Source organism: Micromys minutus, assembly GCF_963924665.1.
Source record: "Micromys minutus genome assembly, chromosome: 7".
NCBI classification, from domain to species: domain Eukaryota; kingdom Metazoa; phylum Chordata; class Mammalia; order Rodentia; family Muridae; genus Micromys; species Micromys minutus.
Window position 1 is genome coordinate 15,411,825 of NC_137976.1, and position 20,409 is coordinate 15,432,233.

Consider the following 20,409-nt stretch of genomic DNA (forward strand, 5'->3'; position numbering starts at 1 on the left):
TATATTCTTTAGTTGGTGGTTTAGTCACTGAGAGCTCTGAGGATCCAGTTAAGTAATATTGTTGTTTTTCCTATGTGGTTGCAATAGGTCCTGAGTTCAATTCCCAGTAACTACATGTTGGCTCACAACCATCTGTAATGGGATCTGATGTCCTCTTCTGGGGTGTCTAAAGATAGTGACACATATGTCAGTAATATACACAGATATACATGTGTGTCCTCATATACACAAAAATATCTATAATTCTATAACATCAATCATTCATCCCTTATGCATGTGCTTACATGACACTGTTAAAAATATCATGTTGCACCTATGGTCTATGTCAGTATTCTCATTATTCTACTGGACTTCCTACCACCTAATTTGAATTCGTCATTGGAGATTTAATAATTTACAGTAATGTCTACACTGGATTCAGTAAAATTGGAAATTTCAAATAAAAGCTATGAAAAAGTGTTAACATTCAACCTGATAACATATTTTTGGCTTTTGTTTTTATATAAGTAGACATATATGATTCAGGATAAAGAGGTAAAATGATGATGTTTTTGTTAAAAAAATATACTGACTGAACACATGGCATATTCATTGTCTGAAGGAAAGCCAGAAATGCTAGGAAAAAATAACATAAAAGGTATATAAAAAATGGAGAGGTAGGGAAATATCCAAGGTCACCGAAGAGGACCAGAAACATAATATATAGTAAACTTAAACGGTGAGAGAATTAGCACTGTAAAATATATGCTAAACTTCTTTGAACTGGGAAATTTATTGTTAAGTCTAACATAACTGTCATTGAGCTTAGCTTCTTCTGCAACCAATTATATGTATTGCTAGCAGGAAAGTCACAGTTCTTTGAGGGTGTTGAAAAGCACACTCTTATTGACAATGTGAATGTAGTAACCAGTTCTGAGCATGACAAAAATATCCTGAGGTAATAAAAAAAAGAATTTATATATTTTGTTATTTTAAATATTCAGATAACAATTTAATATAAAGAAGTTGAAATTCTCCATTTTTAATTCTTTACACAATTGTCACCTATAGTTAGATTAAGGGGGTAGTTTAACATCACTAACAAAAATATGAGTCCTCTTCACACAATGAGTTATTTTTATACATTTACATATTATTTCATAAAATTATTTGCCTTATAAAGGTAACAATCTATTAGAAGCTAATCACTTAATACTAAAATGTACTTGAACATATCGCCATGGGAAATACATTAAAGAAACTTTAAAGAAGAGAAGTTATCTTCTAATATCTTTATTCTAGAATGTTTTACTTAATCACATTTCAAATCTTCCATAAACCAATATTACACTAATCCAAAATATAAGTGATTCTGTGGAATAAAATAGGAAAGAACTTCCTAAAAAGTGTATGCAAGTTGCCAAAGAGATATAAAAATAGAACTTTAAAAAGGTAACTGAGCACAGTAATAATTACAGATTGTTAATACCTGTTGTTTTTCCTCTCACAGTGAAATGTAGTATTACCTGTGATACTTCAATGTACTAAGTGTGGGTTACATTTCCAAAATTAAACTCTGGAAATAGAAACTCCATGAGACAGCAGTTCATTTTCTAATGCAGTGTTTAACTCAATCAAACACCCTAGTCAGCCCTAAAGCTTAGACCTGCATTCTAATATGTGAATAATGGTGGGTCAAGAGTTGCTAGGTAACATTGACATTGCAAGTTTTCAATCTCAACCCTTAAACCATTACAGTAGTTAATTTTCTATACCAAACAGAAGCCCACATCAAGAAATTAGATTGGAGAAATCTGCCTTGATTCCCAAATCCAAAGCATGATGTTGAGACTGTTGGCTGGTACTTAGAGCACTTGGAACGTTGTACAAGAAATCGTTTCTAAACTTTTAAGGACAAATGTCTTCCAACTGATTCTTCTGGTACTCTGATATCTCTTCAGAAATCTACTGACTGCCTCTCAGGGAAAGAGAAGACAGAAAAGTATTTATGCTACTGATTTTTCCTTTCATGTAGATTTTTAACTTTTTTATATTTGTAATTATAAATTTTATTTATTTACATTTCAAATGTTATTCTCTTTCCCAGTTTCTCTTTGGCAAACTCCCTATTCCATCTAACTTTACCAACATCTATTAGGGTGCTCTCCCACCCACCAACCCACTCCTGCCTCACTGCCCTAGCATTCCCCTACACTGTGGCATTGAGGCTTCTCAGGACCAAGGGCCTCTCCTTGCAGTGATGCAGATAAGATGGTCCTCTTCTACATATGCAGCTGGAGTCATGGGTAACTCCATTTATACTCTGATTGGTGATTTAGTCGCTGGGGAATCTTGGGGTCTGGTTGTCTAATATTTTTGTTCTTCCTATGGAATTACAAACCACTTCAGCTCCTTTCCCTAGCTCTTCCATTGGGGTCCCAGTTCTCAGTCTGAATGTTGGCTATGAGCATCCCCATCTGTATTGGTCAGGCTCTGTCAAAGTCTGTCAAGAGACAACTATATCTGGCTCTTTTCAGCAAGAACTTCTTGGCATCCACAATAGTAACTGGGTTTGGTGTCTGCATATGGAATGGATCACCAGGTGGAGAAGTCTCTCTATGTTTTTTCTTCAGTCTCTGCACCACTAAATATTGCTCCTGTAAGCCTGTTGAAATGATTGGGTGCTCTCCCTCTTTTGGCCCTAGAAGAAAACATTGATACCCATATATTCATAAAAATTCCTACACTTACACATCAAACTTCTCTTAGTAAAATTACATTTCTGGATACTTCAAATGATTCCAAATTGTGTGTAGGCAAAACAATTATTGTCCATTTGGTTCTTAGTTAATCTCTTTGAACTACAATTAAAAACCCAATACTATAACTTTTAATATTAAGTGGATAGATAGGCATACAAATAGAGAGACATTATTTTCTTAAAATATAAATATGCTTAAAATAGTTTGCTTTCCTTAGCCCTATTGTTCCTTTGTAAAGAGAAAGGGAGGATAAAAAATAAAACAGTGTGAATATTTCAAATATAACTACCTTACGTAGCATTTTATTTTCTTATGAAAGAGTGTTTTATTAATATACAATAGATGAGAATATGGGGAAATGACTCATTAAAGAGTTAAGGATTAAGAGCGCAGCAATGGGAGAAAAGCCATCATTTATAATTTTCTCAAGCTGTGCATTTTTAGTAGGGCTGTTGAGCACTGAAAGTTAAATGAACCTAAAAAAATCTATGCTTTGTTTCATAACTAGTATATGATATTTCTGACAAATCAAAAGGGAAATTCAGTCAATAACTTATTAATTTAGCTCAGAATTTCAATATTTGAATGCAAGCAAATCTTTAAAGTCTTTATTAAACTAATTAGACCACTCTATTTAGCCAATGTCTCAATTGAAATGTTAAATATTATGATTTATCTTTGGAGAATCACTGTATTACACTGAAAATGTATTTAAATGACACTATTAAAATAATGTCACTTTAAAGGAGCCATGACTGATCTGACTCTCAGTACTTCCAAATACTTAAAATTAAGATAAAATAAATTTTTACTCTGCTGTATTTCTCAACTACTATTGCTATTTTGTGAATAATTAGCCTTGAGATGTATTTCTATTGGCAACACTGAACACTTCAACCAAAAAGGTAACTCTGCTTTCTGAACTTGAATTAGATTACCCACTCTTTTTGGTTTTACTGATTTGAACTATTTGTCTGCCTGTCTAACTATCTATCATCTGTCATCTGTATATATATATACACACACATCTGTTTGTGTAGTTCTGAATATAGTGTGTATATTAATTGCTGTTTTCTTGTTTCTTATTTTATACAAATGCATTGTTTCCCCCCCCCCTGTGTGTGTGTGTGTGTGTGTGTGTGTGTGTGTGTGTGTGTGTATGTGTGGCATAGTCTCCTGTGGCACAAGCTGTACTAGTACTAGTCTTGAATTCTTTATCCATTTGAATCCATCATCTCTGGATTGCATTAGATAATGTCACACAGAACCATGTTGGGGTCAAGTGATATTTTCTGAGTCAACAAACTTAGGTCAAACAACACATCTGTGCAAGAACGTGTAAAAATTCTGGTTAATTCCTTCAGTGAGAAACACTGCAGCACCCATGTTTCCAGCACTCTGTTCCTGCAGCGGTCTGACATGGCCTGAGCTCCACTGTGGTGGTCAGCCCCTTTCCCTTTACCCCCTCATTTCCACATGCACTCTATCCTCAGTGATGCTACATCACAGACTCAATTAGATCATGCTCTTTCTTATGTCTGGCACATGAGTTTGCCTTTATCTAAACTATCTTCTACATTTTAACCAGATGATCTTCTTAGATTCTAAGTTTCTTAGTTACTTTTTACAAGTCATTGTTGAAAACTCTGGTGTTTTGTTTGTTTGTTTGTGGACTTTTGTTATTGTTATTCCCCAGAGAGGACAGCTAGAAGATTATTTGTTTTCTTTTTTCCCTCAAAATACCATGATTGGTTTTTTTTTTTTTTCTTTCTTTCTAGTTTTTAGTTACAGCTTTAATCATTTTATCTATGTAACAGTATAAGTACTGTGAAGGTAGAATGTTTTGTCCAATCTTTAGTACTAAAAAATAACTTTAACTGGAAAATCCTTAAACAATGAAAGTATATCTCAATATTCATGAATTTACATAGTAGCCAATATCATTACAAAAGGATTTAGAACTTAGACTTTTAAGATGCTATTCTTAACTAATGGCAATCTTTACATAAATATGTATGCAAAATGTAAGAAAAAATTGAAAATAACACATATCCAATAATTTTGGTCATAATAAGAGTTCTCATACACCTGTGCATATGTGAACCCATGTACATATATCATATTTTTGACAGAGTAACTTTTGATCAGAACAAAACTAAATTATACTTGATTTTTATTGCACAATAAATGTCTACCAAGACAGAAAAATGTATTTTAAAACACAGAAATAAAATGTTACTGCTACAGCAACTATGTTAGAAATACAGAAGTACTAAATTAGAAAAATATTCACTTTTTTATTATATTCTGTGGAACTATAAAATTGAGTATTTCCATTTTTATTGGATATTCTCTGCATTTACATTTCAGATGCTATCCCTTTCCCTCAATCACATCCCCCTCCTTCCCATTGCCTCCATAAAGGAGCTTCCTCTCCCAATAACCCTCTGCCACCTCAGCATTTCCCTACTTAGGTGGACCAAAGGCCTCTTCTTCCATTGATGTCAGAAAAACGTTATCCTCTGCTGCATATGCATCTGGAGCCATGGGTCTCTCAATTCAAACTCATGGGTTGGTGTTTTAGTTCCTGGTAACTGTGGTGGGTTAGGATAGTTGATTATTTTGTTCTTTCCACGTTGTTGCAAACCCTTTCAGTTCCTTCAGTCCTTTTTGTAGCTCCTTTATTGGGATCCTGGTTTTCAGTCTGATGGTTAGCTGCAAGCACCCTTCTCTGTATCAGTATGGCTCTGGGAGAGCCTCTGAGAAGACAACCATGTCAGGTTCTTATCAGTAAAAACTACTTAGCATCAGCAACAGTGTTTGGGTTTTGTTGCTGCAAACTGGGTGGATCCTCAGGTTAGGCAGTTTCTGAGAGAGCTTTTCTCCAATCCCTGCTCATCTATTTTTCCCTTTATTTCCTCCCATGAATGTTTTGGTTTTCCTTTTAAGAACCAAAGCATCCACTTTTGGTGTTCCTTCTCTTTGAATTTCATAAGTTTTGTGGATGGTTTCTTGGTTATTCCAAGCATTTGGACTAGTATCCACTTATAAATGAGTACATACCATGAGTGCTCTTTTCTGACTTGGTTACCTCACTTAGGACAATAGCTTCAAGTTTCATCCATTTGCCTGGGAATTTTATGAACTTATTGTTTTTAATAGTTGAGTAATACTCCATTATGGATGTACTACAATTTCCATATCTATTCCTCTGTTGAAGGACATCTAGGTTCTTTCCAGGTTCTGGATATTATAAATAAAGTTGCTATGAACATGGTGGAACATGTTTCCTTTTTAGATGTTGGAGCTTCTTTTGGGTATATTCCCAGGAGTGGTGGAGCTGGGCATCTCTAATCTTAGAGTATTTTATGCTTATTTTTTTATAAAATTAAGAAGAAAGTAAAATATCAATCATAACACACAAATATGCACAGTGAGAAAGGCAGGAGGTGGGGAGAAAGGGAGGGAGGGAAGGAGAGAGGGGATGGGAGATGGAGAGGGAGTGGAAGAGGGAGAGGGAGAGAGAAATAATATCAGGAAATTGTTATAATCCCTTTTACAAATTTACAAGAGTAAATGTACCAGAATAAAGTTAATTTTATTTTTCTCTAAATTTGACTGATCCCATTTAAAGTGAGAACTTTGTTTAGTTGTGCTTAGGGACAAAGATTTTTATACATCTAACACTGTGATTATGTGTGTTTGTTTTCAGTGAAGTTATCATGTTTCTTTACTTTTCCTCTCACCTATCTCTATATAGTATAGATTTTCTCAGTGAAAATGAATATGCAAGTGTAAGAACTCCTGTAAATAATACAGAATTTTTGTGCTTCAAACTTGCTTCACTTTTTTGATATTGAATGAAGGCATGACCCTGATATTGTTACTTACAGGTTTATTCTAAACAGATGCTAGTCTACCATTTAAAAGAAATACATTAACATTACCTACTTCTTTGAATCTTTTCATGGATTCCTTTTTGTTCACATGCACATTTACCCTGGGTTGCATCTAGCTGCATGAGAAGGTTCATGAGATGCACTCAGATATCCAAGGACAGGAAACATTGGAATGAATATTAACATAAATAACGTGTGGCTATTTGGATGAGGGGAATTTTTCTAAACATTTTTCCATTGTTCCCGAAAAGTTCTCCTGTGTTTCAATCAAGTTTCACACTCCTCATGTAGCTGTTCCTCTGTCTCATTGCTAAGTTCTGGAATCAAAGGGCAACACTCTCCTTGTTTCGTGTTGACTGAGGAGGGAACCCAGGACTATGCACATGCGAGATGAGCACTCCAAGAACTGAACTGATCTCCAGTCTACTTCTTTTAAATTTTTTTTTAAATAAATAAAAGTCATACAAAACAATTCAATAATGTTGTCATACCTTAATAAATAGGACTTACTTAAATAGAATGATCATAATATCAGTCAATTAGTTAATGAATATTTTAAACATTACCATAAATGTTTTAAAGCTAGTCTTATAAATTGAGAAATTTTAAAAGTTTTCCAAAATATCTTCAAAAAATTTAAATTAGTAGTTAATTTATTCCTTATAATCCATACCAAATAATCAGCATAATTATATGTAAATGATATTTATAGGCATATGTATGTAAATTACATATAATAACATTTTTTGTGTTTTTGTATATATTTGTATTCTATATATTTGTATTTGTAAAATTGTATTCTATAGCAAAAATAAATAATAAAACACTTTAGGAGGGTAGTTGTTTTCTGCTGCATCAAACCTGATAGATTCTTTCCTGTGGTGCATATCCTATGGTAGCAGAAAAATACAATGCATGTGACCAAGAGGGAAGCAATTAGTGGGATGACCAAGTTGTGTCATTTAGGTGTTACCACAATAGCAAGCATAGAAAGTTATCGATAAAGTATAGGTAATGCCTCGTACATGTATGTGGTCACAAACAGCCATATAATCGGACACCAGTTCCAGTAAACATGATAGAAACCATGTCTGATTTTATAAATGTAGCCAACCATCACAGAGCTACTGAAGACGTGAATCTTTACAGAGAATCCTTGCCACCCCTTTTCTAGACTAGTATAATTCCTACCCAAATTCAAAATCTTTTCATTATACCCACAGGTTAGTGAAGCTCTTACCCTTCATCAGCGAATCCTCTCTTCACAGCAAATAAGGACTATCACAGAATACGTCACTGGATGCTATGAGAGAGGAACAGATCTTCCTCAACCGAGCCTCAATGGATACTTTACAACTCCTACATCAGATTCTGAAAGAATATCCTGTAAGTGGGTCCAGAAATATTATAAGAAGAAAAAGAGCAGAAAATCTGCTGGCAAAACAGTTTTCTATGAACAAGAGCACAACAAGGCCAACATGGACAGATATGATAGTGGGGTGAGGAAAATCTCAACAGCTGTTTTCCCTGAACAGGAATCATCTAGTAACTGATGAGAAATATGAAAGACAACATCATTCCTTTTGGGGATGGGCAACCTAATTTATTGCCCAGTACAAAATGGTGAGCCCTGACACCATAAGAACACAAGTATCATATCAGTATCAGCAGGTTTCATTTATATATTTACACATTATGCATAAACAAACACACATAGCATATGTGTGCTTATCTCTCCCTTGATTTGTGGAAAAAGTAATTCTGATAAATATATCAAATGTGCACTCTAAGCAGAAGATAACAAAAGGAACATTTTTATTAGAGAAAAAATTTAATGTACACACCTACAGTATGCATATAATCTATTTTAAGATTTGAGCCATACATGAATAAAAGTACTTAAACATTACATACAGCGACTTTGAATAGCTGAGAATTATTTTTCAACAGTTGACTTCTGGCTTGATTAAAATCTCTAACTTTTCAGCAGTAATTAAAAACACTTGTGTAAATTTTTAATGTTAAAGATCAATGAATTTTTAATTGGATTATAGTGACCTGTAGTAAAATAAAACGTGATCAGGGACTTTCAGTCATTCAAGTTAAAAAAAATTAATTAGTCCAAGAGACCAGCAATATTCAACCATGCATAAGTTGCATTAAATTTGCAAGAGGAAATGAAAATGGTATAATAACAAACATTAACAGGAAAGTATATAACAAAGTAGCTAAGCAATTTGTATTGCTCTGGATTGCTACATGTATTCTGATTGTAACTGCCAGTTGCAAAGTGTGCTCTATCAGAAAAGTCACTCAGTATACTCAGAAAGCAGACTTTAAAGTTGTAGGCTAGCCTGTACAGGACACATCTATGATTAAAATTCAGAAACACTTCATACTTCCAGACCTGGAGGAGTGAAGAGAAGAGCTTTCAAGAAGACTGGGTAGCTAGATTAGGTAAATTGTGAATATCTAAACTCACAGGTAACCCTGCCTCAAAAAAAAAGCATAAAATAAAATTGATAAAATTTGAGAGGACCATCAACATCAACCTCAGATCTCCACATCCATGAGCACACAACACACACAGACATATATGCACATGCACACCAGAAATGCATAGAGATAAATTCAAAACAGCTTTTAAAATAATAAACAAGTATAAATTACTTATTTGTAAAAGTTTATTTATTTGCTTTGCTAAAAGAGGTTTGAGGGTAAAGGAGTCCTCACTTTATATTTGTTTGTTTGTGTATGTATGTATGCATTTATTTATTTATTTTTTATTTATTTAGTTAGTTATTTTTAGATATAACCTCTGCCAGTATGGACAATTCCTAAAAATCTAAAAGTGTAAGTAACCATGTGACCAAGCTTTACCAGTCCTTGTTATATGGCTAAAGACAACACACTACTGTAAAGAATCTTTTCAGCCATGTTCATTTTTTCTATATTCCTAATAGGTAGAAAATAGAAACCAACTAAATGCCCATCTACTATTGAATGAAAAATGAAAATGTGGAGCATATTTATCAAGGACTATTATTTATCTGTAAAGCGAAAATGAAATCATCTACTTTCAGGATAATTGCTTGGAAGTAGGAAACAGCATATTAAGTGAGGTAACTCAACCCTTAGAAAAACAATTGTCACATGTTCTCTGTTTATGGATGTCCCTAGCTCTAAAGCTTTGGAGGTTAAGAAAGATACTTGATTAACTGCACAAACATGGGAAACGAGTACACAGCATTTCCAGGATGGGGAAAGTAGAAGCAATGGGGAGAGAAAAAGCAGGGTGGAAGTGGTCTGATAATGATAATACAATGTAGTATGTAGTTTCTACTTACTACCCTACTTGAAGCTATAGACAGACCACTCAACCAGCCCCTGCCCAGGTTTCCTCTGATTGGATTATTTTTAATATGATTTAGCTCAATGTTTGGGCTCTTCTAAGCCTCTATCAGCTATACTGTCCTCCTCTCCACCCCTAGATCAACACCACTAACTGTGCCCTAGGCCCAATTCCCCAGTTACTTTTATTCCTAGCTCAGTACCATAAATCTACCCTCAGCTTATTTGCATTTTTTAATGTCCTGGTTGCTACCCCAGGCCCAGTCACGGAATTTGCCAATGGCCACTCCACTCAAGATCGCACATTGCTGGTGGCTCTTTCTCCCTCTGTATCTGCTACCCTGCCTGTGGAAGTCCTGCGTATTTAATCTACTCATTTGTTGCTAGCATCCTTATTGATCTATCCAGAACTAGTTAGGGAACAGTACAATTTACCAATATAATCATATAGTTCACAAGAGAGTTTCAAATCTATGCTTTTTAATGGTCTACACAAGAGCCAAAGACCACCTAACAAAATAATCAAAATCAGACATGAAACCTCTTTGATTAGTTAGTTTTGATTTCCTCAAACTCCTAAAACATTAGAGGATATAGTTATTATTCTTGATTGCTCTCTAGAGATGAGGCAATAAGTACCTTTTGCTAAAGACACCATGTTCTTCAGACAAAAATTCCCCAGATCTCTGTGACAGAACTTACCAGGATGTCTCCCGCCTGAGGATTACCTTTCTGGGTACCTGAAAGCGCCTCACTCTGAAATGAAGGAGGCAACCAACATTTCTGTCTTGCTATGACTACAGTGACTGAGCAGCATATATAACCTAGCTACAGCAAATGAAACCCTAAGGCTACAACAGTGGTTTCTTGTAGGTAACCAGCAAATGTTAAATTGGACTTAAGTCCATCTCAACAGGTTCTAAGGATCTTCCAGAATGATTTTCAGATTGGTTGTACCAGTCTGCAATACCACTAACAATAAAGGAGTGTTGCTCTTTCCCCACATACTAGAGAGTATCTGCTGTGACCTGAGATTTTGATCTTAGGAATTGTGATTGGTGTGAGTTGGATTCTGATGGTTGTTTTGATCTGCATTTTCTTAATGACTCGGGATGTTGAGCATTTCTTTAGGTGCTTCTCAGCAATTTGTTTTCCTCGGTTTAAAAAAATTGTTTCTTTAGCTCTGTACCTTTATTTAAATAGGATTATTTGATTCTCTGGCATCTAAATTCTTGAGTTCTTTGTATATATTGGATATTAGCCCTCTAATAGATGTAGGATTGGTAAAGATCTTTTCCTGGTTTATTGGTTGTCGTTTTGTCCTTTTGGCAGTGTCTCAGTGCCTTACAAAAAGCTTTACAATTACATGAGGTCCTACTTGTTGATTCTTGATATTAAGCATAAGCCACTGGTGTTCTGTTCAGGAAATTTTCCCCTTTGCCTATGTGTTCAAAGCTCTTCCTCACTTACTCTCCTATTAGTTCCAGTGTACTTGGTTTCATGTTGAGGTCTTTGATCCACTTGTATTTTAGCTTTTTAAAAGGTAATGAGAAAGGATTGATTTTCATTCTTCTACATGTTGTCTGCCAGTTAAACCAGCACCATTTGTTGATGATGCTGTCCTTTCGCATTGAATGATTTAGCTCCCTTGTAAAAGATCAAATGATCATAGAGGTGCGAGTTCATTTCTGCATCTTCTATTCTGTTTCATTGTTTTATTTGCCTTTCTCTTAACCAATGCCATGGAGTTTTTCTCATGAAAATACATCTCAAGTTCAGGGATCGTGATTTCCCCCAGAAGGTCTTTAATTGTTTTGAATATTTTTTAATAACCTGTTTTTTTTTTAATTCCAAATGAATTTGCACATTGTTCTTTCTAACTCTATGATGAATTGAGTTGGAATTTGAAGGGGATTGCATTGAATCTGTAGATTGCTTTTGGCAAGACGGCCATGTTTACTCTGTTGTTCCTTTCAGTCCATGAGCGTGGGAGATCTTTTTATCTTCTCAGATCTTCTTCAAGACCTCCTTCACAGACTGAATTTGCTGTCATACAGAATTTTCACTTGCTTGGTTAGGGTCACGCCAAGGCATTTTATATTTGTTATGACTATTGTAAAGGGATCCACTTCTCTAATTTCTTTCCCAGTCTGTTTATCTTTGAGTAGGAAAAGGTTACTCATTTGGTTTGTTTTGTTTTGTTTTCCTTTTTTTTTTACAACTTTACTTAAAAAACAGAAACACTTGTACAGATTTTTAAAGGCATTTTGGCATAAAACTATATGAATATATTTTTGTCAGTACTTGGTTTTTAAAGGTTTATTTATTTTTATTTCTTTATTGAAGAACTTTCTTTAAAAAAGCAAAGATAAATGAACAAATTTTAAGCATTTTTGAATAAAAGTATACAAATTCATTTTTGTCATTGCTTGGCTTTTTTGTTTTTATTTTTTATTTATTTATTTTTTTAGGGTTTGATAGTGTGCATTAAGATCTTACTAGTTACAATGAGCATAAAGTACATGTAAAACTGGATGTTACCTGGAATTAGTCAAAGTTTTCTTGGTGTGTAAGGAGTAAAAGTTTAATAGTATGTATTCAAGTCTTACTAATTACAATAAAGATAAATTACATGTAAAACAAAACATAACATGGAAACAGTCAAAAATTTTTTGTTGTGTATAGATTAAACATAATAATTTTAAATACCAAAAATTGTTTGGTTTAATTTTATATCCAGCCACTTTGTAGAAGTTGGTTATCACCTTTAGGAGTTATCTGGTAAAAGTTTTGAGATCACTTAAGTACACTATCATATCATCTGCAAATAGTGATGCTTTACCTTATACCTTTCCAATTCGTATCCCTTTGACTTCCATTTGCTGCCTAATTGTTTTGGCCAGGACTTTCAATACTATATTGAAAAGGTAGCAGGAGAGAATGGGCAGACTTGTCTAGTCCCTGATTTAAATGGGATTGCTTTAAGTTTCTTACCATTTAGTTTGATGTTGGCTACTGGTTTGGTGCATATTGATTTTACTATGTTTTTTTTTTCTCCAAAAATCTCCAAAAAATCTCCTTTTGTGATTTATTTATTGCTTCTATTTTCTTTTTTAATTCTTTCCTCCTTTTGGTTGTGTTTTTCTGTAGCTCTTTAAGTGATTCTTGCATTTCCTGTCTAAGGGATTCTACTTGTTTTGCGGTATTCTCCTAGTTTAATCTGCACTTCTTTAAGGGAGTTATTCATGTCCTTCTCGAGGCCCTCCATCATCAACATGATTTATGATTTTAAGTCCTAATCTCATTTTTCTATTGTGCTGGGATATTTACTACTGGCTGTGGTGGGAGAACTGGGTTCTGATGTTGCCAAGTTTTCTTGGTTTCTCTTGCTTAGGTTTTTGCACTTGCCTCTTGCCATCTTATTATCTGTGATGCTAGCTGATCTTGTCTCCATCTGGAGCTTGTCTCTCCTGTGGATCTGAGGACTTGTGGCCTTAAGAGAAAGATTGCTCCTGGGTTCAGCTCTCTGTGGGTAGGTTTTTAGTTTTGATAATGGTGTGCTGGTTCTGGCTTTGGGCACAGATGAAGGCTGAAATAGTTGGTTACCAGGCAGCACTATGCTGTTTGCACCCTGAGAGTTCAAAGTGGTCTTTCCCCAGCTAGATAATGGAAATTAGGGGATCACCCATGGGCTCAGGAGGGAGAGTGCTCCTGAGTCTTCTCTGAGTGCTCAGAATCTGAAGGTAGGCCTTTTGTCCTGATGGCTTTGGCTCAGCCAATTGCTTAAAAATTAAAGGCCTAGTTTCAAAATTATAATTCTCTCTTCACTAAAATACAACATTAAAAACAACCAAAGTTCTCCTATAATTAAAAAGAAACTTTAAAACTACTTTTAAGGTTGCTCTGAATTAATAGTAAATTGGGTTAGATTTTCATGATTTTTTTTTGTTGAAAAATAACCCTCTAATTTCTAGTTACATGTTGTTTTCATTTTTATTTCACCAAAAATGCATTTTTTTATATTTTAATTATTTATTTAAAATATATGTTCTGTAATAAGTACACATGTAACATAATAATTCATAAGTTACATTTCAAAGAAATTCATTTAGTGTAATTTGTGTGCATGTTCTGTCATTATTCTCCTTTTTAAAATTACTAATAATCATTTCTTCACCAATATGAGAGGATTTACTTTTAATTTAAAGTTACTAGTTAGGTCCTGCTGTGAATGGATTTCAAACACATCCTCCTTCTGAAAACATATAAAGATTGATGGGTGATTATATTCTATAGAAATACATGGATGCTTCTTTTCTCAAAGAGGAACCTAAACCTATTGTGATTCTTTATCTCAAGATTAAATAGTAATAATAATAAAATAGCAGGACTAGAATCCCCGTGGAGAGCTCTTGGTTTAAGTATTTGTATAACTCTTTTCTCAGTGTGAACCGTCTCCTTTACTGTCTCCTGCAATATCTAATCTCATCATATCTTACGTTCACCGTGCTCACAGATACTGTCATCAGAGAAAGGAGCCTTTGCTCTGGGGCCAAGCAAGTGAGGTGTCAATTATAGAGCAGAAGAAGAAGAGATGTGACCTGGAAATTTAAACCCGTTTCCCTTTGTGATTTGGATAGATTCACTCAGTATGAAAGAAGCCGGGAGAAAAGAGCTACATTTTAATAATTTGCCATGTGGAGGAAATTTGTTACTAGGCATGACCTATCTCTAAAATGCAGTAGTCCTGATAAATGCCTTAGAAAATTATATACTTAGGTTAAATGCTTTGAATTTTAGAAAAATAAAGGCAAGAGAGAGAATTATAAAAATTAATTATTGAGCATTTTTTCTTGTTTTACTTTTGAGGAACACACTAACCATAGGATGTTTTGAAGCAAGGACAGTTTTCTTTCTGTGTTTGATACGACTGTTTTTGCAGTATTGACAACAATTTGTTGTAGATGATTATCTCTATATGAAAAAACTACTTGAGAGCTAGGAGTGATATACAGAAAAATGATTCCTTCTGATTGACAGGTTAAAGCTCAGGAATATGTAAGGACTCTGTTTAATTACTATTAAAATTTTCTGACAGAATGCAGAGAAAGTGAAAGAATTACAAAAAACAGTGACCCAAATGCTCTAGCATTCTATGAAAAATATGCTATTAGAATTATTTCTTCTATTTTTGAGACTATAATTTAATTACAGTATTCTCTTTCCTTTTCTTCCTCTAAACATGCAACATAGAATATTTTTTAAATTTATAACCTCAATTTACATTAGCTATTATACACAGATATACACACATTCACTCACATGCACACACACATACCTACATCTACAACCACATCATTATGTATTTCTTCATATACATATACACATAAACTATATACATATACACATGTACATATATGTATATATGCATACATATACATATGAGTATGCACACATACATATATGTGTGTGCATATATGTGTGTAAGCATGCATGTATGTATGTATATTCCTAAATACAAACTGTTCATTATGTAATGTCACTTTGATGTATAATTTCAAGCCAATCATCCTGTACTGTATAATCAATCACTGTGTTATAACTTATCAAAATATGCAGATGTTCAATCCTGCAGCAATGGCTACATTTATAAAACAACTCCTAAACTTAGATTTGGGAAACATTGTAGACGTGTAAAGATGGTAAGAACAAGAGGATTGTTTGGCTTGCTGTGTGGTGTTATGCATCCCTAATGTCAGATGTCCTACCCATACATTCCTCCAACTTGCCTACCTAAACATGAGCTGAAGATTTTTAAAGTATACATTGTTATGAAGCTTTGTGTGTTTTCTGTGAGGTTTGAATGACAGAAACTGCTGCCTAACAGTGGTTATTTTCACTTCATGTTAAAAAAGATCAGGTTGAATTATTAATTTATTGGTGAGACTATTTTAAGTATATTCATGGTGGTGTTGGAAGTGACTTCTCAAGCTACTAGAGAACAAAGACAGTTATCAATATCAACGAGATACAGATTCTGCTACTGCAGTAGTGATATAACTTCAAATAATGTGCATAAAGTTATGGGCACAACAAAGCATATTTTTCTTCTTAGATTTAAAGTCAGTTTCATGAGATAAAATCCATAAACGATGCTACCAAACTGGCCATAATCCTGAAGACATATAGATCATAGGCCTATAGAAAACCTCCTACTATATTCTATTAAAGGACCATAGAAAAGTGACTCTGAATGACATATTGTATACATATTGGTAAGTGTATCATTGAACTCTCATTAGCAAACTTCATATAGTACAATTAACACAGTGACCCACTATTGGGTAATCCACATTTTCAGCATTTACCCATATTGGGTTATCTCCTTCAAGTTGTTCAAACATCAGTGATCTAAGTAGGTTATAAGGCATTATTATGGCAAGAACAGAAGAGTCTGGATCAGTCCAAAGAAAGTATGTCTTCCAGCCACAACAGTACTGTTACATCCTTGAACTTACAAAAATTGTGAACAACATGCACAAGACTTGTAGAGGTTCAAACAAAATAAATTCCCATTAATAGAAGGTGACTTGAATACAAAGATCCAGTTCTGATCAAAAATCCAATTAGATATAATACTAACATGTAAAGAAAAAAAATCTGGTTTTGCCAATATAATATCACCTGACATACCAATTAACATTAAGGGCTGGCCCCATTGTTAAGAATTGTTGTATACACCGAAAACGTAGATCATGGCTTTAGTTTGGTGTGTGGAATTTTGTTTTCTTTTTTTTTGTCTTATTATTTTTGTTTTATTGGTATTATCTTTTGTTTGGATTTATTTATTTATTTTATGTTTTTAGAGACTTAGGAAAATGGCGAGGATGAGCATAAGGTAGAGACAATCTGTGAGGAATTAGGAATATAAAATCACTATCCAACTATATTGTATAAAACATTTTAAATATAAATAAATAAATGAAGTAACAAAACGTTTAGCACAAGATGGTTTTAGACACAGAAACTGCCAAACAATGGAGACCAGTTATCTTTAACTGACAGTCTTGTCAATGTGGGAGTCTGGAATGGAAGTCAGAAACTGATCCTTGAATATAAGAGTTAAAGATATTGTCTTCACTAGACAATGTGGTTTGAAATTTGTACACATGGATCCAATCTTTCATATCACTTCAAAAAATATGTTAAGAAGCACTTTTTTTAAAATGGCATTGGAGCTGAACAGTTTGTATTTCAGAGAAAGTCATGGTGTCTGATGTAAGATCAAGAAAATAGGCAAATTAACAGGAAAAGATGGCAAACATCAACTTTGGGATGGCAATGAATAGGGGAGCAGGGAAAAAGATATGTTTCATGAATTATACATCTCATGAACCAGCAAGATTACCTGTGAGTGTTAATAAGCAGTCACTTGAGAGGCTTTGGTATGTATAAGTTCTTATCTCAGGAAAGACATCTTTAGCCCTCCAACATTTTAATCATCTTAGCTGTGTATTATTTTCTTTCAAAGTATGGAATTAGGCTGATTTCTTTGTTTTTTTTTTTATTTATTGAACAACTTTATTTTAAAAAACAAAGATAAATATATAGATTTTAAAAGCATTTTTGCATAACAGTATATGAATACATTTTTTGTCAGTACTTAATTTTTTTAAAGGTTTGATAGAATGCCTTAAAATCTTATTAGTTACAATGAGCATAAAGTACATGTAAAACAAGATGTAATCTGGAAATAGTCAAATTTTTTGGTGTATAAAGATTAAGCATAATGTTTTTTTTTTCATTTTTTACCTTTGATCTTTGTTTTTCTTGAACTTCATATAGTCTGTAAGTTGTTTCTGGGGTGTTCAGAGAGCTTTCTGGGGTTAGTATCCAATTACCAGTGACTGCATATTATGTCTGTTCTTTTGTGGCTGGGTTACCTCACTCAGGATGATATTCTCTAGATGCATCCATTTTCTTAAGAATTTCATAAAGGCTTTATACTTTAAAATAAGATTTTTCTCAAAACAGATATAATGGCTTCAATCTATATTCCTGGTAGACCTAAAATGTTAGACCCTTGAGTCAGCAGAATTGCTGTCAGTATAGTACATGGCTAGCTAGGTCGACATTTTTAAGTTCTGGGATGCTATGGGATTTAATTAAAGATAATGTCTTAAGGATGCAAAATAAACCCAAAATGAATAACAGACCAACAGCAATAAGAATGAGATTTCTTCCCTCCTTTTCTCAAGAGGACTGAAAGGAGCTGCTTATTCTTACATTAAAAGGGCTTTTGTCTACCTGTGATACAAAAGACTTGGAATGTATCTCTGAGACTAGAAAATTATAAATTATTCATGAGGCTGTAGCTTCAGGTACCAGTACTACACAACACACACACACACACACACACACACACACACACACACACACACACACACACACATACACACACACACACACACACACACACACACACACACACACACATGAATATCCCCTTTGGCTCCTTTGGTACATCCCCTAACTCTTCTATCAGGGTCTCAAGGCTCAGTCTGATGATTGGCTCTAAGTATCTGCATCTGTCTCAGTCACGTGCTGAGAGAGCATCTCAGAGAACGCCAGTGCCAGGCACCTATCTGTAAACACATTTTGGGATCTGCAATAATGTTGGGGTTTGGTGACTGTGTATTATATAGATCTGAAGGTGGAACAGTATCTAGATGGGCTTTCCTTCAGTCTCTGCTCCATTTTTTTCTGTGCATTTTTTTTTAATTGGATATTTTCTTTATTCACATTTCAAATGTTATACCCTTTTCCAGGTTTCACCTCAGGAAATTCCCCTCTCCCACCCCCTCGGTAACTCAGAAAATTGGAAATAGATCTATCTGAAGATGCATCTATGCTGCTCCTGGGCATATACCCAACTGATTCTTCACTGTCTCACAAGAACAATTGTTCCACTATGTTCATAGCAGCCTCTTTAACAATAGCCAGGTTTCCTTCAACCAAAGAATGGATGAAAAAAATATGGCACATTTACACAATGGAATACCATTCAACTATTAAAAGCAAGGACATTATGGATTTACATGCAAGTGGAAGGAACTTGAAAACATCATCCTGAGTGAGGTAACCTAAACTCAAAGGGACGTATATGGTAAGCACTCACTTCACTGATAATTGGATATTAGCCAAAATGTTCAGAATACCCATGAAGTCTCATACATTTTAAAGTAAGAGATTTCCATTTATTAGAGTCCAGGTGTGGGCTGGCAATGCAGAGGAAGTTTGAATGTGACTGGACAGGCATGCCAGAAAGTGAAGAGCTGTAGAGACCAGGCTTTCTCATTGGAGGCAAAGGTGACTGTTCTAAGCTTCACACCACAGTCTTTCTTCTAGGCATCAGCTATATAAGGTTAGTTCATCTTTCATGTTAAGTTTTTAAAAAGTCATACATTATTTATGCAGATGCTAATGGTTTGTGTCAATTGATGTTTCATTTATATCTTCCTTTTGGCACATATCTGATTCATTACAGGTCCATCGCTGCCAATTTACCATGTAGTAGAGTTGCCAAACAGGTTAATTTTTCTGTGAATATGAGCAATTTTAGCAGTTCATTTGCCAGTTTTTTTCTCCTCCCTACCACAGGAATAACATTAATACAAGAGCTAGGGAGCATTTTATCATGTCTCTTTTATGTGTTAAGTGATTCCAGGAACTGCCAAGTGCACCTCAAAGGACAGCGCCGTGTCAATTACCATAATCACTGTCTCCTCTTTCTCTCACAGATATTTGCCATTATGCTTCAGCTTAGAGCTGAATGTGTCTTGATTTTAAACCTCTTGAGAGAATCCCAAAGTTCTCATAAGAGTCGAGTCATTAAAGTTTTAGATATTTTAACATGTTTGAAAAAGCTACATTTTGGACTTTAAATATCATTTTTAGGTAATGACTTAAATTCTTAATTGAAAAAATATTTCTTATGCTTTTTATGACAACTTGAATTCAAAAAAAATTTTGTATGCAATGTAATACATACATTTCTAAATACATATGCAAATTAAAAACTCTATTAAGAATCGACTGTCTCTTTTGTGCGTACAATTTGAATGCATGAGACACTTGGTCTCCTGGAGGTACTGCTGAAAATATATCTCCTAAATTATATAGCATCCTGCCATTTTCTTAATGTGTCCTCAAAATATCTATTGTTCCAACAAGTTTCAACTCCTTCATTGACCCCCTCACTTGGGCCATGTTCTACATATCTCTCTCTGTCACTGATAGTGGGATTCTAACCCCAGAGGCTCGCACTGCCCCAGAAACAACTCACAGACTGTATGAAGTCCAAGAAATAAAGAAAACAAAACATAACAAAAAAAATAGTTATGCTCAATCTTTACCCA